Source organism: Ambystoma mexicanum, unplaced genomic scaffold (assembly GCF_040938575.1).
Source record: "Ambystoma mexicanum isolate Mex_15411 unplaced genomic scaffold, UKY_AmexF1_1 Mex_scaf34, whole genome shotgun sequence".
Taxonomy (NCBI): domain Eukaryota; kingdom Metazoa; phylum Chordata; class Amphibia; order Caudata; family Ambystomatidae; genus Ambystoma; species Ambystoma mexicanum.
This window is the reverse complement of record NW_027182449.1, coordinates 701141-721115: the sequence shown is the minus strand read 5'-3', so window position 1 is coordinate 721115 and position 19975 is coordinate 701141. Positions and strand designations below refer to the sequence as shown.

The 19975-nt window shown below is 54.6% G+C and overlaps 6 non-coding genes across 6 annotated transcripts; all 6 read right to left on the bottom strand.

Moving 5' to 3' along the window:
• Positions 1–1384: 1384 nt before the first annotated feature.
• On the bottom strand, positions 1385–1503 carry LOC138558676 (5S ribosomal RNA). Its single transcript, XR_011298796.1, has one exon. It is a non-coding gene; the product is annotated as a 5S ribosomal RNA (ribosomal RNA).
• A 3115-nt stretch (positions 1504–4618) lies between these two features.
• LOC138558911 (5S ribosomal RNA) lies at positions 4619–4737 on the bottom strand. Its single transcript, XR_011299029.1, has one exon. It is a non-coding gene; the product is annotated as a 5S ribosomal RNA (ribosomal RNA).
• Positions 4738–7864: 3127 nt separating this feature from the next.
• LOC138558675 (5S ribosomal RNA) lies at positions 7865–7983 on the bottom strand. The gene has a single exon (XR_011298795.1). It is a non-coding gene; the product is annotated as a 5S ribosomal RNA (ribosomal RNA).
• Positions 7984–10448: 2465 nt separating this feature from the next.
• LOC138558674 (5S ribosomal RNA) lies at positions 10449–10567 on the bottom strand. The gene has a single exon (XR_011298794.1). It is a non-coding gene; the product is annotated as a 5S ribosomal RNA (ribosomal RNA).
• Positions 10568–13676: 3109 nt separating this feature from the next.
• Positions 13677–13795, bottom strand: LOC138558662 (5S ribosomal RNA). Its single transcript, XR_011298793.1, has one exon. It is a non-coding gene; the product is annotated as a 5S ribosomal RNA (ribosomal RNA).
• Positions 13796–16910: 3115 nt separating this feature from the next.
• Positions 16911–17029, bottom strand: LOC138558651 (5S ribosomal RNA). Its single transcript, XR_011298792.1, has one exon. It is a non-coding gene; the product is annotated as a 5S ribosomal RNA (ribosomal RNA).
• Between the last annotated feature and the right edge of the window lie 2946 nt (positions 17030–19975).

Sequence of the window (19975 nt, the reverse complement as noted above, 5' to 3'; positions counted from 1 at the left end):
CCCAGTAACAGCAGCTGAGGCCCCCAGACCAGCCCAGCCCAGGCAGGCATCAGCAGAAGGCTGACTCTCTACCCCACTGCTGCTCCAAGTTGGTTTGGCAAAAGTTTGCAAAGAAGATGCCTGTAAATTTAGCTCACGCCACACTAGCACTCACCCAGGCGTCGTTTCCTTACAAAAATAGAAAGCATCTCTAAAAAAGAAGAAATAAACACACACACAATTTTCCTGCTGGGGACTCCTCGACTCTTTGGAAGGCAGAGGGCGATGTTGGTTGAGGCCCTTACTTTCTCCGGCTGGTGGCCTACAAGTCCAGGAAAGAAGCAGGCCCAGTAACAGCAGCTGAGGCCCCCAGCCCAGCCACGCCTAGGCAGGCATCAGCGGAAGGCTGACTCTCTACCCCACTGCTGCCCCAAGTTGGTTTGGCAAAAGTTTGCAAAGAAGCTGCCCGTGAATTTACCTCAAGCCACACTAGCACTCATCCAGGCGTCAGTTCCTTGCAAAAATAGAAAGCACCTCTAAAAAAAGAAGAAATAAACACACACACAATTTTCCTGCTGCGGTCTCCTCGACTCCTTAGAAGGCGGAGGGCAACCTTCGCCGCTGGTGGCCTTCACATGCAGGAAAGAAGCACACCCAGGAACAGCAGCTGAGGCTCCCAGCCCAGGCAGGCTTCAGCTGAAGGCCGACTTGGGAAGCACTGAGGCCAGACCCTGGGCTCCTGGGTCCCTCGGCTGAAGGCTCGAGGCCAGACCCCTTGGCTCCTGTGTCCCTTGGCTGAAGGCTCGACCAGGCTCGATCAGGCGAGATATTAGGTAGCATGGGGCCCAGCTGGGACTTCTAGGAAGCTTAGGGTGACGGCCGCTTCTGCCCCATCATCCAGAGGCCTGGCTATGGAGAGGCATGATGTGGCCTCCCTCCCTTCCTGCCTCTTGTAGGCACTTCTCCCCCGTGAGCACTTCCCGCTCCAGGTGTCCCCTTGTCTCCCAGGGTGCACTCTTCCTCTAGAGCCCACATATGCAGATGAGGCCCATCCACTTGCCTCCCCTAGCTGTAGGGGGCCTTGCGCGTCCACTGGAGAGAAAACGGGGAGACGCTGGAGGTGCTTTGCCAGGGACACGAGTGGCCCTTTCTGGCTGCATCCACCCACCCGAGGCGGCAAGCTGCTGCCCTGGCTTCAGTCTCCTGCTGCTGCTGCTGCTGCTCCAAGTTAGTTTGGCGACAACGTGTCCGCCTCTGACGGGGCTCTGCATTGGAGCGAGGGCTGCTGTCTGCCCCTGTGCCTTTTTCACGCGCCGTGTTTGTTAAAATTAAAAGCGGAATGGAGGAAAAATGTAGTTCAAGACGGAGAAGACGAACGCCGCCTATCGGGCACAGAGTAGCAAAATGCCTACAGCACCTGGTATTCCCAGGCGGTCTCCCATCCAAGTACTAACCAGGCCCGACCCTGCTTAGCTTCCGAGATCGGACGAGATCGGGCGCATTCAGGGTGGTATGGCCGTAGGCGAAGAGTGCGCCGATTCCGAGCCTCTTGTGCTGTGTCGGCTCCTCCGACGTCCACTGCCCTCTTGCAAGGCTGAACGCTGTCCTCTGCAGTGTGCTTCTGCCCTTCTTTTTGCCTCAAGCTCAGGAGCCACAGCTGCCAGCTTGGAAAAGCAACGAGCAGCTCCATGCACCCACTTTTGAAATACCCACTTGCCTACTCATGTTTGCAAAGAAAGTGTCTGTAAATTCAGGCCAAGCCACACTTGCACTCACTCACCCAAGCATCCGTTCCTTACAAAACTTTAAAAAAAAACTCGGAAAGAAAGATGGAAATAAACACACACACAATTTTCCTGCTGGGGGCTCCTCGACGCTTTGGAAGGCAGAGGGTGATGTTGGTTGAGGCCCTTACCATCTCGGGCTGGTGGCCTACAAGTCCAGGAAAGAAGCAGGCCCAGTAACAGCAGCTGAGGCCCCCAGCCCAGCCCAGGCAGGCATCAGCTTAAGGCTGACTCTCTACCCCACTGCTGCCCCAAGTTGGTTTGGCAAAAGTTTGCAAAGAAGCTGCCCGTGAATTTACCTCAAGCCACACTAGCACTCACCCAGGCGTCAGTTCCTTACAAAAATAGAAAGCACCTCTAAAAAAAGAAGAAATAAACACACACACAATTTTCCTGCTGCGGTCTCCTCGACTCTTTGGAAGGCAGAGGGCGATGTTGGTTGAGGCCTTACCTTCTCAGGCTGGCGGCCTACAAGTCCAGGAAAGAAGCAGGCCCAGTAACAGCAACTGAGGCCCCCAGCCCAGCCACGCCTAGGCAGGCATCAGCGGAAGGCTGACTCTCTACCCCAGTGCTGCCCCAAGTTGTTTTGGCAAAAGTTTGCAAAGAAGCTGCCCGTAAATTTACCTCAAGCCACACTAGCACTCACCCAGGCGTCGGTTCCTTACAAAAATAGAAAGCATCTCTAAAAAAGAAGAAATAAACACACACACAATTTTCCTGCTGGGGACTCCTCGACTCTTTGGAAGGCAGAGGGCGATGTTGGTTGAGGCCCTTACTTTCTCCGGCTGGTGGCCTACAAGTCCAGGAAAGAAGCAGGCCCAGTAACAGCAGCTGAGGCCCCCAGCCCAGCCACGCCTAGGCAGGCATCAGCAGAAGGCTGACTCTCTACCCCACTGCTGCCCCAAGTTGGTTTGGCAAAAGTTTGCAAAGAAGATGCCTGTAAATTTAACTCACGCCACACTAGCACTCACCCAGGCGTCAGTTCCTTACAAAAATAGAAAGCACCTCTAAAAAAAGAAGAAATAAACACACACACAATTTTCCTGCTGCGGTCTCCTCGACTCTTTGGAAGGCAGAGGGCGATGTTGGTTGAGGCCTTACCTTCTCAGGCTGGCGGCCTACAAGTCCAGGAAAGAAGCAGGCCCAGTAACAGCAACTGAGGCCCCCAGCCCAGCCACGCCTAGGCAGGCATCAGCGGAAGGCTGACTCTCTACCCCAGTGCTGCCCCAAGTTGGTTTGGCAAAAGTTTGCAAAGAAGCTGCCCGTAAATTTACCTCAAGCCACACTAGCACTCACCCAGGCGTCGGTTCCTTACAAAAATAGAAAGCATCTCTAAAAAAAGAAGAAATACACACACACAATTTTCCTGCTGGGGACACCTCGACTCTTTGGAAGGCAGAGGGCGATGTTGGTTGAGGCCCTTACCTTCTCGGGCTGGTGGCCTACAAGTCCAGGAAAGAAGCAGGCCCAGTAACAGCAGCTGAGGCCCCCAGACCAGCCCAGCCCAGGCAGGCATCAGCAGAAGGCTGACTCTCTACCCCACTGCTGCTCCAAGTTGGTTTGGCAAAAGTTTGCAAAGAAGATGCCTGTAAATTTAGCTCACGCCACACTAGCACTCACCCAGGCGTCGTTTCCTTACAAAAATAGAAAGCATCTCTAAAAAAGAAGAAATAAACACACACACAATTTTCCTGCTGGGGACTCCTCGACTCTTTGGAAGGCAGAGGGCGATGTTGGTTGAGGCCCTTACTTTCTCCGGCTGGTGGCCTACAAGTCCAGGAAAGAAGCAGGCCCAGTAACAGCAGCTGAGGCCCCCAGCCCAGCCACGCCTAGGCAGGCATCAGCAGAAGGCTGACTCTCTACCCCACTGCTGCCCCAAGTTGGTTTGGCAAAAGTTTGCAAAGAAGCTGCCCGTGAATTTACCTCAAGCCACACTAGCACTCATCCAGGCGTCAGTTCCTTGCAAAAATAGAAAGCACCTCTAAAAAAAGAAGAAATAAACACACACACAATTTTCCTGCTGCGGTCTCCTCGACTCCTTAGAAGGCGGAGGGCAACCTTCGCCGCTGGTGGCCTTCACATGCAGGAAAGAAGCACACCCAGGAACAGCAGCTGAGGCTCCCAGCCCAGGCAGGCTTCAGCTGAAGGCCGACTTGGGAAGCACTGAGGCCAGACCCTGGGCTCCTGGGTCCCTCGGCTGAAGGCTCGAGGCCAGACCCCTTGGCTCCTGTGTCCCTTGGCTGAAGGCTCGACCAGTGCTCGACCAGGCTCGATCAGGCGAGATATTAGGTAGCATGGGGCCCAGCTGGGACTTCTAGGAAGCTTAGGGTGACGGCCGCTTCTGCCCCATCATCCAGAGGCCTGGCTATGGAGAGGCATGATGTGGCCTCCCTCCCTTCCTGCCTCTTGTAGGCACTTCTCCCCCGTGAGCACTTCCCGCTCCAGGTGTCCCCTTGTCTCCCAGGGTGCACTCTTCCTCTAGAGCCCACATATGCAGATGAGGCCCATCCACTTGCCTCCCCTAGCTGTAGGGGGCCTTGCGCGTCCACTGGAGAGAAAACGGGGAGACGCTGGAGGTGCTTTGCCAGGGACACGAGTGGCCCTTTCTGGCTGCATCCACCCACCCGAGGCGGCAAGCTGCTGCCCTGGCTTCAGTCTCCTGCTGCTGCTGCTCCAAGTTAGTTTGGCGACAACGTGTCCGCCTCTGACGGGGCTCTGCATTGGAGCGAGGGCTGCTGTCTGCCCCTGTGCCTTTTTCACGCGCCGTGTTTGTTAAAATTAAAAGCGGAATGGAGGAAAAATGTAGTTCAAGACGGAGAAGACGAACGCTGCCTATCGGGCACAGAGTAGCAAAATGCCTACAGCACCTGGTATTCCCAGGCGGTCTCCCATCCAAGTACTAACCAGGCCCGACCCTGCTTAGCTTCCGAGATCGGACGCGATCGGGCGCATTCAGGGTGGTATGGCCGTAGGCGAAGAGTGCGCCGATTCCGAGCCTCTTGTGCTGTGTCGGCTCCTCCGACGTCCACTGCCCTCTTGCAAGGCTGAACGCTGTCCTCTGCAGTGTGCTTCTGCCCTTCTTTTTGCCTCAAGCTCAGGAGCCACAGCTGCCAGCTTGGAAAAGCAACGAGCAGCTCCATGCACCCACTTTTGAAATACCCACTTGCCTACTCATGTTTGCAAAGAAAGTGTCTGTAAATTCAGGCCAAGCCACACTTGCACTCACTCACCCAAGCATCCGTTCCTTACAAAACTTTAAAAAAAAACTCGGAAAGAAAGATGGAAATAAACACACACACAATTTTCCTGCTGGGGGCTCCTCGACGCTTTGGAAGGCAGAGGGTGATGTTGGTTGAGGCCCTTACCATATCGGGCTGGTGACCTACAAGTCCAGGAAAGAAGCAGGCCCAGTAACAGCAGCTGAGGCCCCCAGCCCAGCCCAGCCCAGGCAGGCATCAGCTTAAGGCTGACTCTCTACCCCACTGCTGCCCCAAGTTGGTTTGGCAAAAGTTTGCAAAGAAGCTGCCCGTGAATTTACCTCAAGCCACACTAGCACTCACCCAGGCGTCAGTTCCTTACAAAAATAGAAAGCACCTCTAAAAAAAGAAGAAATAAACACACACACAATTTTCCTGCTGCTGTCTCCTCGACTCTTTGGAAGGCAGAGGGCGATGTTGGTTGAGGCCTTACCTTCTCAGGCTGGCGGCCTACAAGTCCAGGAAAGAAGCAGGCCCAGTAACAGCAACTGAGGCCCCCAGCCCAGCCACGCCTAGGCAGGCATCAGCGGAAGGCTGACTCTCTACCCCAGTGCTGCCCCAAGTTGTTTTGGCAAAAGTTTGCAAAGAAGCTGCCCGTAAATTTACCTCAAGCCACACTAGCACTCACCCAGGCGTCGGTTCCTTACAAAAATAGAAAGCATCTCTAAAAAAGAAGAAATAAACACACACACAATTTTCCTGCTGGGGACTCCTCGACTCTTTGGAAGGCAGAGGGCGATGTTGGTTGAGGCCCTTACTTTCTCCGGCTGGTGGCCTACAAGTCCAGGAAAGAAGCAGGCCCAGTAACAGCAGCTGAGGCCCCCAGCCCAGCCACGCCTAGGCAGGCATCAGCAGAAGGCTGACTCTCTACCCCACTGCTGCCCCAAGTTGGTTTGGCAAAAGTTTGCAAAGAAGATGCCTGTAAATTTAACTCACGCCACACTAGCACTCACCCAGGCGTCAGTTCCTTACAAAAATAGAAAGCACCTCTAAAAAAAGAAGAAATAAACACACACACAATTTTCCTGCTGCGGTCTCCTCGACTCTTTGGAAGGCAGAGGGCGATGTTGGTTGAGGCCTTACCTTCTCAGGCTGGCGGCCTACAAGTCCAGGAAAGAAGCAGGCCCAGTAACAGCAACTGAGGCCCCCAGCCCAGCCACGCCTAGGCAGGCATCAGCGGAAGGCTGACTCTCTACCCCAGTGCTGCCCCAAGTTGGTTTGGCAAAAGTTTGCAAAGAAGCTGCCCGTAAATTTACCTCAAGCCACACTAGCACTCACCCAGGCGTCGGTTCCTTACAAAAATAGAAAGCATCTCTAAAAAAAGAAGAAATACACACACACAATTTTCCTGCTGGGGACTCCTCGACTCTTTGGAAGGCAGAGGGCGATGTTGGTTGAGGCCCTTACCTTCTCGGGCTGGTGGCCTACAAGTCCAGGAAAGAAGCAGGCCCAGTAACAGCAGCTGAGGCCCCCAGACCAGCCCAGCCCAGGCAGGCATCAGCTGAAGGCTGACTCTCTACCCCACTGCTGCTCCAAGTTGGTTTGGCAAAAGTTTGCAAAGAAGATGCCTGTAAATTTAGCTCACGCCACACTAGCACTCACCCAGGCGTCGTTTCCTTACAAAAATAGAAAGCATCTCTAAAAAAGAAGAAATAAACACACACACAATTTTCCTGCTGGGGACTCCTCGACTCTTTGGAAGGCAGAGGGCGATGTTGGTTGAGGCCCTTACTTTCTCCGGCTGGTGGCCTACAAGTCCAGGAAAGAAGCAGGCCCAGTAACAGCAGCTGAGGCCCCCAGCCCAGCCACGCCTAGGCAGGCATCAGCAGAAGGCTGACTCTCTACCCCACTGCTGCCCCAAGTTGGTTTGGCAAAAGTTTGCAAAGAAGCTGCCCGTGAATTTACCTCAAGCCACACTAGCACTCACCCAGGCGTCAGTTCCTTGCAAAAATAGAAAGCACCTCTAAAAAAAGAAGAAATAAACACACACACAATTTTCCTGCTGCGGTCTCCTCGACTCCTTAGAAGGCGGAGGGCAACCTTCGCCGCTGGTGGCCTTCACATGCAGGAAAGAAGCACACCCAGGAACAGCAGCTGAGGCTCCCAGCCCAGGCAGGCTTCAGCTGAAGGCCGACTTGGGAAGCACTGAGGCCAGACCCTGGGCTCCTGGGTCCCTCAGCTGAAGGCTCGAGGCCAGACCCCTTGGCTCCTGTGTCCCTTGGCTGAAGGCTCGACCAGGGCTCGACCAGGGCTCGATCAGGCGAGATATTAGGTAGCATGGGGCCCAGCTGGGACTTCTAGGAAGCTTAGGGTGACGGCCGCTTCTGCCCCATCATCCAGAGGCCTGGCTATGGAGAGGCATGATGTGGCCTCCCTCCCTTCCTGCCTCTTGTAGGCACTTCTCCCCCGTGAGCACTTCCCGCTCCAGGTGTCCCCTTGTCTCCCAGGGTGCACTCTTCCTCTAGAGCCCACATATGCAGATGAGGCCCATCCACTTGCCTCCCCTAGCTGTAGGGGGCCTTGCGCGTCCACTGGAGAGAAAACGGGGAGACGCTGGAGGTGCTTTGCCAGGGACACGAGTGGCCCTTTCTGGCTGCATCCACCCACCCGAGGCGGCAAGCTGCTGCCCTGGCTTCAGTCTCCTGCTGCTGCTGCTGCTGCTCCAAGTTAGTTTGGCGACAACGTGTCCGCCTCTGACGGGGCTCTGCATTGGAGCGAGGGCTGCTGTCTGCCCCTGTGCCTTTTTCACGCGCCGTGTTTGTTAAAATTAAAAGCGGAATGGAGGAAAAATGTAGTTCAAGACGGAGAAGACGAACGCCGCCTATCGGGCACAGAGTAGCAAAATGCCTACAGCACCTGGTATTCCCAGGCGGTCTCCCATCCAAGTACTAACCAGGCCCGACCCTGCTTAGCTTCCGAGATCGGACGAGATCGGGCGCATTCAGGGTGGTATGGCCGTAGGCGAAGAGTGCGCCGATTCCGAGCCTCTTGTGCTGTGTCGGCTCCTCCGACGTCCACTGCCCTCTTGCAAGGCTGAACGCTGTCCTCTGCAGTGTGCTTCTGCCCTTCTTTTTGCCTCAAGCTCAGGAGCCACAGCTGCCAGCTTGGAAAAGCAACGAGCAGCTCCATGCACCCACTTTTGAAATACCCACTTGCCTACTCATGTTTGCAAAGAAAGTGTCTGTAAATTCAGGCCAAGCCACACTTGCACTCACTCACCCAAGCATCCGTTCCTTACAAAACTTTAAAAAAAAACTCGGAAAGAAAGATGGAAATAAACACACACACAATTTTCCTGCTGGGGGCTCCTCGACGCTTTGGAAGGCAGAGGGTGATGTTGGTTGAGGCCCTTACCATATCGGGCTGGTGACCTACAAGTCCAGGAAAGAAGCAGGCCCAGTAACAGCAGCTGAGGCCCCCAGCCCAGCCCAGCCCAGGCAGGCATCAGCTTAAGGCTGACTCTCTACCCCACTGCTGCCCCAAGTTGGTTTGGCAAAAGTTTGCAAAGAAGCTGCCCGTGAATTTACCTCAAGCCACACTAGCACTCACCCAGGCGTCAGTTCCTTACAAAAATAGAAAGCACCTCTAAAAAAAGAAGAAATAAACACACACACAATTTTCCTGCTGCGGTCTCCTCGACTCTTTGGAAGGCAGAGGGCGATGTTGGTTGAGGCCTTACCTTCTCAGGCTGGCGGCCTACAAGTCCAGGAAAGAAGCAGGCCCAGTAACAGCAACTGAGGCCCCCAGCCCAGCCACGCCTAGGCAGGCATCAGCGGAAGGCTGACTCTCTACCCCAGTGCTGCCCCAAGTTGGTTTGGCAAAAGTTTGCAAAGAAGCTGCCCGTAAATTTACCTCAAGCCACACTAGCACTCACCCAGGCGTCGGTTCCTTACAAAAATAGAAAGCATCTCTAAAAAAAGAAGAAATACACACACACAATTTTCCTGCTGGGGACACCTCGACTCTTTGGAAGGCAGAGGGCGATGTTGGTTGAGGCCCTTACCTTCTCGGGCTGGTGGCCTACAAGTCCAGGAAAGAAGCAGGCCCAGTAACAGCAGCTGAGGCCCCCAGACCAGCCCAGCCCAGGCAGGCATCAGCAGAAGGCTGACTCTCTACCCCACTGCTGCTCCAAGTTGGTTTGGCAAAAGTTTGCAAAGAAGATGCCTGTAAATTTAGCTCACGCCACACTAGCACTCACCCAGGCGTCGTTTCCTTACAAAAATAGAAAGCATCTCTAAAAAAGAAGAAATAAACACACACACAATTTTCCTGCTGGGGACTCCTCGACTCTTTGGAAGGCAGAGGGCGATGTTGGTTGAGGCCCTTACTTTCTCCGGCTGGTGGCCTACAAGTCCAGGAAAGAAGCAGGCCCAGTAACAGCAGCTGAGGCCCCCAGCCCAGCCACGCCTAGGCAGGCATCAGCGGAAGGCTGACTCTCTACCCCACTGCTGCCCCAAGTTGGTTTGGCAAAAGTTTGCAAAGAAGCTGCCCGTGAATTTACCTCAAGCCACACTAGCACTCATCCAGGCGTCAGTTCCTTGCAAAAATAGAAAGCACCTCTAAAAAAAGAAGAAATAAACACACACACAATTTTCCTGCTGCGGTCTCCTCGACTCCTTAGAAGGCGGAGGGCAACCTTCGCCGCTGGTGGCCTTCACATGCAGGAAAGAAGCACACCCAGGAACAGCAGCTGAGGCTCCCAGCCCAGGCAGGCTTCAGCTGAAGGCCGACTTGGGAAGCACTGAGGCCAGACCCTGGGCTCCTGGGTCCCTCGGCTGAAGGCTCGAGGCCAGACCCCTTGGCTCCTGTGTCCCTTGGCTGAAGGCTCGACCAGGCTCGATCAGGCGAGATATTAGGTAGCATGGGGCCCAGCTGGGACTTCTAGGAAGCTTAGGGTGACGGCCGCTTCTGCCCCATCATCCAGAGGCCTGGCTATGGAGAGGCATGATGTGGCCTCCCTCCCTTCCTGCCTCTTGTAGGCACTTCTCCCCCGTGAGCACTTCCCGCTCCAGGTGTCCCCTTGTCTCCCAGGGTGCACTCTTCCTCTAGAGCCCACATATGCAGATGAGGCCCATCCACTTGCCTCCCCTAGCTGTAGGGGGCCTTGCGCGTCCACTGGAGAGAAAACGGGGAGACGCTGGAGGTGCTTTGCCAGGGACACGAGTGGCCCTTTCTGGCTGCATCCACCCACCCGAGGCGGCAAGCTGCTGCCCTGGCTTCAGTCTCCTGCTGCTGCTGCTGCTGCTCCAAGTTAGTTTGGCGACAACGTGTCCGCCTCTGACGGGGCTCTGCATTGGAGCGAGGGCTGCTGTCTGCCCCTGTGCCTTTTTCACGCGCCGTGTTTGTTAAAATTAAAAGCGGAATGGAGGAAAAATGTAGTTCAAGACGGAGAAGACGAACGCCGCCTATCGGGCACAGAGTAGCAAAATGCCTACAGCACCTGGTATTCCCAGGCGGTCTCCCATCCAAGTACTAACCAGGCCCGACCCTGCTTAGCTTCCGAGATCGGACGAGATCGGGCGCATTCAGGGTGGTATGGCCGTAGGCGAAGAGTGCGCCGATTCCGAGCCTCTTGTGCTGTGTCGGCTCCTCCGACGTCCACTGCCCTCTTGCAAGGCTGAACGCTGTCCTCTGCAGTGTGCTTCTGCCCTTCTTTTTGCCTCAAGCTCAGGAGCCACAGCTGCCAGCTTGGAAAAGCAACGAGCAGCTCCATGCACCCACTTTTGAAATACCCACTTGCCTACTCATGTTTGCAAAGAAAGTGTCTGGAAATTCAGGCCAAGCCACACTTGCACTCACTCACCCAAGCATCCGTTCCTTACAAAACTTTAAAAAAAAACTCGGAAAGAAAGATGGAAATAAACACACACACAATTTTCCTGCTGGGGGCTCCTCGACGCTTTGGAAGGCAGAGGGTGATGTTGGTTGAGGCCCTTACCATCTCGGGCTGGTGGCCTACAAGTCCAGGAAAGAAGCAGGCCCAGTAACAGCAGCTGAGGCCCCCAGCCCAGCCCAGGCAGGCATCAGCTTAAGGCTGACTCTCTACCCCACTGCTGCCCCAAGTTGGTTTGGCAAAAGTTTGCAAAGAAGCTGCCCGTGAATTTACCTCAAGCCACACTAGCACTCACCCAGGCGTCAGTTCCTTACAAAAATAGAAAGCACCTCTAAAAAAAGAAGAAATAAACACACACACAATTTTCCTGCTGCGGTCTCCTCGACTCTTTGGAAGGCAGAGGGCGATGTTGGTTGAGGCCTTACCTTCTCAGGCTGGCGGCCTACAAGTCCAGGAAAGAAGCAGGCCCAGTAACAGCAACTGAGGCCCCCAGCCCAGCCACGCCTAGGCAGGCATCAGCGGAAGGCTGACTCTCTACCCCAGTGCTGCCCCAAGTTGTTTTGGCAAAAGTTTGCAAAGAAGCTGCCCGTAAATTTACCTCAAGCCACACTAGCACTCACCCAGGCGTCGGTTCCTTACAAAAATAGAAAGCATCTCTAAAAAAGAAGAAATAAACACACACACAATTTTCCTGCTGGGGACTCCTCGACTCTTTGGAAGGCAGAGGGCGATGTTGGTTGAGGCCCTTACTTTCTCCGGCTGGTGGCCTACAAGTCCAGGAAAGAAGCAGGCCCAGTAACAGCAGCTGAGGCCCCCAGCCCAGCCACGCCTAGGCAGGCATCAGCAGAAGGCTGACTCTCTACCCCACTGCTGCCCCAAGTTGGTTTGGCAAAAGTTTGCAAAGAAGATGCCTGTAAATTTAACTCACGCCACACTAGCACTCTCCCAGGCGTCAGTTCCTTACAAAAATAGAAAGCACCTCTAAAAAAAGAAGAAATAAACACACACACAATTTTCCTGCTGCGGTCTCCTCGACTCTTTGGAAGGCAGAGGGCGATGTTGGTTGAGGCCTTACCTTCTCAGGCTGGCGGCCTACAAGTCCAGGAAAGAAGCAGGCCCAGTAACAGCAACTGAGGCCCCCAGCCCAGCCACGCCTAGGCAGGCATCAGCGGAAGGCTGACTCTCTACCCCAGTGCTGCCCCAAGTTGGTTTGGCAAAAGTTTGCAAAGAAGCTGCCCGTAAATTTACCTCAAGCCACACTAGCACTCACCCAGGCGTCGGTTCCTTACAAAAATAGAAAGCATCTCTAAAAAAAGAAGAAATACACACACACAATTTTCCTGCTGGGGACACCTCGACTCTTTGGAAGGCAGAGGGCGATGTTGGTTGAGGCCCTTACCTTCTCGGGCTGGTGGCCTACAAGTCCAGGAAAGAAGCAGGCCCAGTAACAGCAGCTGAGGCCCCCAGACCAGCCCAGCCCAGGCAGGCATCAGCAGAAGGCTGACTCTCTACCCCACTGCTGCTCCAAGTTGGTTTGGCAAAAGTTTGCAAAGAAGATGCCTGTAAATTTAGCTCACGCCACACTAGCACTCACCCAGGCGTCGTTTCCTTACAAAAATAGAAAGCATCTCTAAAAAAGAAGAAATAAACACACACACAATTTTCCTGCTGGGGACTCCTCGACTCTTTGGAAGGCAGAGGGCGATGTTGGTTGAGGCCCTTACTTTCTCCGGCTGGTGGCCTACAAGTCCAGGAAAGAAGCAGGCCCAGTAACAGCAGCTGAGGCCCCCAGCCCAGCCACGCCTAGGCAGGCATCAGCAGAAGGCTGACTCTCTACCCCACTGCTGCCCCAAGTTGGTTTGGCAAAAGTTTGCAAAGAAGCTGCCCGTGAATTTACCTCAAGCCACACTAGCACTCATCCAGGCGTCAGTTCCTTGCAAAAATAGAAAGCACCTCTAAAAAAAGAAGAAATAAACACACACACAATTTTCCTGCTGCGGTCTCCTCGACTCCTTAGAAGGCGGAGGGCAACCTTCGCCGCTGGTGGCCTTCACATGCAGGAAAGAAGCACACCCAGGAACAGCAGCTGAGGCTCCCAGCCCAGGCAGGCTTCAGCTGAAGGCCGACTTGGCCAGACCCTGGGCTCCTGGGTCCCTCGGCTGAAGGCTCGAGGCCAGACCCCTTGGCTCCTGTGTCCCTTGGCTGAAGGCTCGACCAGTGCTCGACCAGGCTCGATCAGGCGAGATATTAGGTAGCATGGGGCCCAGCTGGGACTTCTAGGAAGCTTAGGGTGACGGCCGCTTCTGCCCCATCATCCAGAGGCCTGGCTATGGAGAGGCATGATGTGGCCTCCCTCCCTTCCTGCCTCTTGTAGGCACTTCTCCCCCGTGAGCACTTCCCGCTCCAGGTGTCCCCTTGTCTCCCAGGGTGCACTCTTCCTCTAGAGCCCACATATGCAGATGAGGCCCATCCACTTGCCTCCCCTAGCTGTAGGGGGCCTTGCGCGTCCACTGGAGAGAAAACGGGGAGACGCTGGAGGTGCTTTGCCAGGGACACGAGTGGCCCTTTCTGGCTGCATCCACCCACCCGAGGCGGCAAGCTGCTGCCCTGGCTTCAGTCTCCTGCTGCTGCTGCTGCTGCTCCAAGTTAGTTTGGCGACAACGTGTCCGCCTCTGACGGGGCTCTGCATTGGAGCGAGGGCTGCTGTCTGCCCCTGTGCCTTTTTCACGCGCCGTGTTTGTTAAAATTAAAAGCGGAATGGAGGAAAAATGTAGTTCAAGACGGAGAAGACGAACGCCGCCTATCGGGCACAGAGTAGCAAAATGCCTACAGCACCTGGTATTCCCAGGCGGTCTCCCATCCAAGTACTAACCAGGCCCGACCCTGCTTAGCTTCCGAGATCGGACGAGATCGGGCGCATTCAGGGTGGTATGGCCGTAGGCGAAGAGTGCGCCGATTCCGAGCCTCTTGTGCTGTGTCGGCTCCTCCGACGTCCACTGCCCTCTTGCAAGGCTGAACGCTGTCCTCTGCAGTGTGCTTCTGCCCTTCTTTTTGCCTCAAGCTCAGGAGCCACAGCTGCCAGCTTGGAAAAGCAACGAGCAGCTCCATGCACCCACTTTTGAAATACCCACTTGCCTACTCATGTTTGCAAAGAAAGTGTCTGTAAATTCAGGCCAAGCCACACTTGCACTCACTCACCCAAGCATCCGTTCCTTACAAAACTTTAAAAAAAAACTCGGAAAGAAAGATGGAAATAAACACACACACAATTTTCCTGCTGGGGGCTCCTCGACGCTTTGGAAGGCAGAGGGTGATGTTGGTTGAGGCCCTTACCATATCGGGCTGGTGACCTACAAGTCCAGGAAAGAAGCAGGCCCAGTAACAGCAGCTGAGGCCCCCAGCCCAGCCCAGCCCAGGCAGGCATCAGCTTAAGGCTGACTCTCTACCCCACTGCTGCCCCAAGTTGGTTTGGCAAAAGTTTGCAAAGAAGCTGCCCGTGAATTTACCTCAAGCCACACTAGCACTCACCCAGGCGTCAGTTCCTTACAAAAATAGAAAGCACCTCTAAAAAAAGAAGAAATAAACACACACACAATTTTCCTGCTGCTGTCTCCTCGACTCTTTGGAAGGCAGAGGGCGATGTTGGTTGAGGCCTTACCTTCTCAGGCTGGCGGCCTACAAGTCCAGGAAAGAAGCAGGCCCAGTAACAGCAACTGAGGCCCCCAGCCCAGCCACGCCTAGGCAGGCATCAGCGGAAGGCTGACTCTCTACCCCAGTGCTGCCCCAAGTTGTTTTGGCAAAAGTTTGCAAAGAAGCTGCCCGTAAATTTACCTCAAGCCACACTAGCACTCACCCAGGCGTCGGTTCCTTACAAAAATAGAAAGCATCTCTAAAAAAGAAGAAATAAACACACACACAATTTTCCTGCTGGGGACTCCTCGACTCTTTGGAAGGCAGAGGGCGATGTTGGTTGAGGCCCTTACTTTCTCCGGCTGGTGGCCTACAAGTCCAGGAAAGAAGCAGGCCCAGTAACAGCAGCTGAGGCCCCCAGCCCAGCCACGCCTAGGCAGGCATCAGCAGAAGGCTGACTCTCTACCCCACTGCTGCCCCAAGTTGGTTTGGCAAAAGTTTGCAAAGAAGATGCCTGTAAATTTAACTCACGCCACACTAGCACTCACCCAGGCGTCAGTTCCTTACAAAAATAGAAAGCACCTCTAAAAAAAGAAGAAATAAACACACACACAATTTTCCTGCTGCGGTCTCCTCGACTCTTTGGAAGGCAGAGGGCGATGTTGGTTGAGGCCTTACCTTCTCAGGCTGGCGGCCTACAAGTCCAGGAAAGAAGCAGGCCCAGTAACAGCAACTGAGGCCCCCAGCCCAGCCACGCCTAGGCAGGCATCAGCGGAAGGCTGACTCTCTACCCCAGTGCTGCCCCAAGTTGGTTTGGCAAAAGTTTGCAAAGAAGCTGCCCGTAAATTTACCTCAAGCCACACTAGCACTCACCCAGGCGTCGGTTCCTTACAAAAATAGAAAGCATCTCTAAAAAAAGAAGAAATACACACACACAATTTTCCTGCTGGGGACACCTCGACTCTTTGGAAGGCAGAGGGCGATGTTGGTTGAGGCCCTTACCTTCTCGGGCTGGTGGCCTACAAGTCCAGGAAAGAAGCAGGCCCAGTAACAGCAGCTGAGGCCCCCAGACCAGCCCAGCCCAGGCAGGCATCAGCAGAAGGCTGACTCTCTACCCCACTGCTGCTCCAAGTTGGTTTGGCAAAAGTTTGCAAAGAAGATGCCTGTAAATTTAGCTCACGCCACACTAGCACTCACCCAGGCGTCGTTTCCTTACAAAAATAGAAAGCATCTCTAAAAAAGAAGAAATAAACACACACACAATTTTCCTGCTGGGGACTCCTCGACTCTTTGGAAGGCAGAGGGCGATGTTGGTTGAGGCCCTTACTTTCTCCGGCTGGTGGCCTACAAGTCCAGGAAAGAAGCAGGCCCAGTAACAGCAGCTGAGGCCCCCAGCCCAGCCACGCCTAGGCAGGCATCAGCGGAAGGCTGACTCTCTACCCCACTGCTGCCCCAAGTTGGTTTGGCAAAAGTTTGCAAAGAAGCTGCCCGTGAATTTACCTCAAGCCACACTAGCACTCATCCAGGCGTCAGTTCCTTGCAAAAATAGAAAGCACCTCTAAAAAAAGAAGAAATAAACACACACACAATTTTCCTGCTGCGGTCTCCTCGACTCCTTAGAAGGCGGAGGGCAACCTTCGCCGCTGGTGGCCTTCACATGCAGGAAAGAAGCACACCCAGGAACAGCAGCTGAGGCTCCCAGCCCAGGCAGGCTTCAGCTGAAGGCCGACTTGGGAAGCACTGAGGCCAGACCCTGGGCTCCTGGGTCCCTCGGCTGAAGGCTCGAGGCCAGACCCCTTGGCTCCTGTGTCCCTTGGCTGAAGGCTCGACCAGGCTCGATCAGGCGAGATATTAGGTAGCATGGGGCCCAGCTGGGACTTCTAGGAAGCTTAGGGTGACGGCCGCTTCTGCCCCATCATCCAGAGGCCTGGCTATGGAGAGGCATGATGTGGCCTCCCTCCCTTCCTGCCTCTTGTAGGCACTTCTCCCCCGTGAGCACTTCCCGCTCCAGGTGTCCCCTTGTCTCCCAGGGTGCACTCTTCCTCTAGAGCCCACATATGCAGATGAGGCCCATCCACTTGCCTCCCCTAGCTGTAGGGGGCCTTGCGCGTCCACTGGAGAGAAAACGGGGAGACGCTGGAGGTGCTTTGCCAGGGACACGAGTGGCCCTTTCTGGCTGCATCCACCCACCCGAGGCGGCAAGCTGCTGCCCTGGCTTCAGTCTCCTGCTGCTGCTGCTGCTGCTCCAAGTTAGTTTGGCGACAACGTGTCCGCCTCTGACGGGGCTCTGCATTGGAGCGAGGGCTGCTGTCTGCCCCTGTGCCTTTTTCACGCGCCGTGTTTGTTAAAATTAAAAGCGGAATGGAGGAAAAATGTAGTTCAAGACGGAGAAGACGAACGCCGCCTATCGGGCACAGAGTAGCAAAATGCCTACAGCACCTGGTATTCCCAGGCGGTCTCCCATCCAAGTACTAACCAGGCCCGACCCTGCTTAGCTTCCGAGATCGGACGAGATCGGGCGCATTCAGGGTGGTATGGCCGTAGGCGAAGAGTGCGCCGATTCCGAGCCTCTTGTGCTGTGTCGGCTCCTCCGACGTCCACTGCCCTCTTGCAAGGCTGAACGCTGTCCTCTGCAGTGTGCTTCTGCCCTTCTTTTTGCCTCAAGCTCAGGAGCCACAGCTGCCAGCTTGGAAAAGCAACGAGCAGCTCCATGCACCCACTTTTGAAATACCCACTTGCCTACTCATGTTTGCAAAGAAAGTGTCTGTAAATTCAGGCCAAGCCACACTTGCACTCACTCACCCAAGCATCCGTTCCTTACAAAACTTTAAAAAAAAACTCGGAAAGAAAGATGGAAATAAACACACACACAATTTTCCTGCTGGGGGCTCCTCGACGCTTTGGAAGGCAGAGGGTGATGTTGGTTGAGGCCCTTACCATCTCGGGCTGGTGGCCTACAAGTCCAGGAAAGAAGCAGGCCCAGTAACAGCAGCTGAGGCCCCCAGCCCAGCCCAGGCAGGCATCAGCTTAAGGCTGACTCTCTACCCCACTGCTGCCCCAAGTTGGTTTGGCAAAAGTTTGCAAAGAAGCTGCCCGTGAATTTACCTCAAGCCACACTAGCACTCACCCAGGCGTCAGTTCCTTACAAAAATAGAAAGCACCTCTAAAAAAAGAAGAAATAAACACACACACAATTTTCCTGCTGCGGTCTCCTCGACTCTTTGGAAGGCAGAGGGCGATGTTGGTTGAGGCCTTACCTTCTCAGGCTGGCGGCCTACAAGTCCAGGAAAGAAGCAGGCCCAGTAACAGCAACTGAGGCCCCCAGCCCAGCCACGCCTAGGCAGGCATCAGCGGAAGGCTGACTCTCTACCCCAGTGCTGCCCCAAGTTGTTTTGGCAAAAGTTTGCAAAGAAGCTGCCCGTAAATTTACCTCAAGCCACACTAGCACTCACCCAGGCGTCGGTTCCTTACAAAAATAGAAAGCATCTCTAAAAAAGAAGAAATAAACACACACACAATTTTCCTGCTGGGGACTCCTCGACTCTTTGGAAGGCAGAGGGCGATGTTGGTTGAGGCCCTTACTTTCTCCGGCTGGTGGCCTACAAGTCCAGGAAAGAAGCAGGCCCAGTAACAGCAGCTGAGGCCCCCAGCCCAGCCACGCCTAGGCAGGCATCAGCAGAAGGCTGACTCTCTACCCCACTGCTGCCCCAAGTTGGTTTGGCAAAAGTTTGCAAAGAAGATGCCTGTAAATTTAACTCACGCCACACTAGCACTCACCCAGGCGTCAGTTCCTTACAAAAATAGAAAGCACCTCTAAAAAAAGAAGAAATAAACACACACACAATTTTCCTGCTGCGGTCTCCTCGACTCTTTGGAAGGCAGAGGGCGATGTTGGTTGAGGCCTTACCTTCTCAGGCTGGCGGCCTACAAGTCCAGGAAAGAAGCAGGCCCAGTAACAGCAACTGAGGCCCCCAGCCCAGCCACGCCTAGGCAGGCATCAGCGGAAGGCTGACTCTCTACCCCAGTGCTGCCCCAAGTTGGTTTGGCAAAAGTTTGCAAAGAAGCTGCCCGTAAATTTACCTCAAGCCACACTAGCACTCACCCAGGCGTCGGTTCCTTACAAAAATAGAAAGCATCTCTAAAAAAAGAAGAAATACACACACACAATTTTCCTGCTGGGGACACCTCGACTCTTTGGAAGGCAGAGGGCGATGTTGGTTGAGGCCCTTACCTTCTCGGGCTGGTGGCCTACAAGTCCAGGAAAGAAGCAGGCCCAGTAACAGCAGCTGAGGCCCCCAGACCAGCCCAGCCCAGGCAGGCATCAGCAGAAGGCTGACTCTCTACCCCACTGCTGCTCCAAGTTGGTTTGGCAAAAGTTTGCAAAGAAGATGCCTGTAAATTTAGCTCACGCCACACTAGCACTCACCCAGGCGTCGTTTCCTTACAAAAATAGAAAGCATCTCTAAAAAAGAAGAAATAAACACACACACAATTTTCCTGCTGGGGACTCCTCGACTCTTTGGAAGGCAGAGGGCGATGTTGGTTGAGGCCCTTACTTTCTCCGGCTGGTGGCCTACAAGTCCAGGAAAGAAGCAGGCCCAGTAACAGCAGCTGAGGCCCCCAGCCCAGCCACGCCTAGGCAGGCATCAGCAGAAGGCTGACTCTCTACCCCACTGCTGCCCCAAGTTGGTTTGGCAAAAGTTTGCAAAGAAGCTGCCCGTGAATTTACCTCAAGCCACACTAGCACTCATCCAGGCGTCAGTTCCTTGCAAAAATAGAAAGCACCTCTAAAAAAAGAAGAAATAAACACACACACAATTTTCCTGCTGCGGTCTCCTCGACTCCTTAGAAGGCGGAGGGCAACCTTCGCCGCTGGTGGCCTTCACATGCAGGAAAGAAGCACACCCAGGAACAGCAGCTGAGGCTCCCAGCCCAGGCAGGCTTCAGCTGAAGGCCGACTTGGGAAGCACTGAGGCCAGACCCTGGGCTCCTGGGTCCCTCGGCTGAAGGCTCGAGGCCAGACCCCTTGGCTCCTGTGTCCCTTGGCTGAAGGCTCGACCAGTGCTCGACCAGGCTCGATCAGGCGAGATATTAGGTAGCATGGGGCCCAGCTGGGACTTCTAGGAAGCTTAGGGTGACGGCCGCTTCTGCCCCATCATCCAGAGGCCTGGCTATGGAGAGGCATGATGTGGCCTCCCTCCCTTCCTGCCTCTTGTAGGCACTTCTCCCCCGTGAGCACTTCCCGCTCCAGGTGTCCCCTTGTCTCCCAGGGTGCACTCTTCCTCTAGAGCCCACATATGCAGATGAGGCCCATCCACTTGCCTCCCCTAGCTGTAGGGGGCCTTGCGCGTCCACTGGAGAGAAAACGGGGAGACGCTGGAGGTGCTTTGCCAGGGACACGAGTGGCCCTTTCTGGCTGCATCCACCCACCCGAGGCGGCAAGCTGCTGCCCTGGCTTCAGTCTCCTGCTGCTGCTGCTGCTGCTCCAAGTT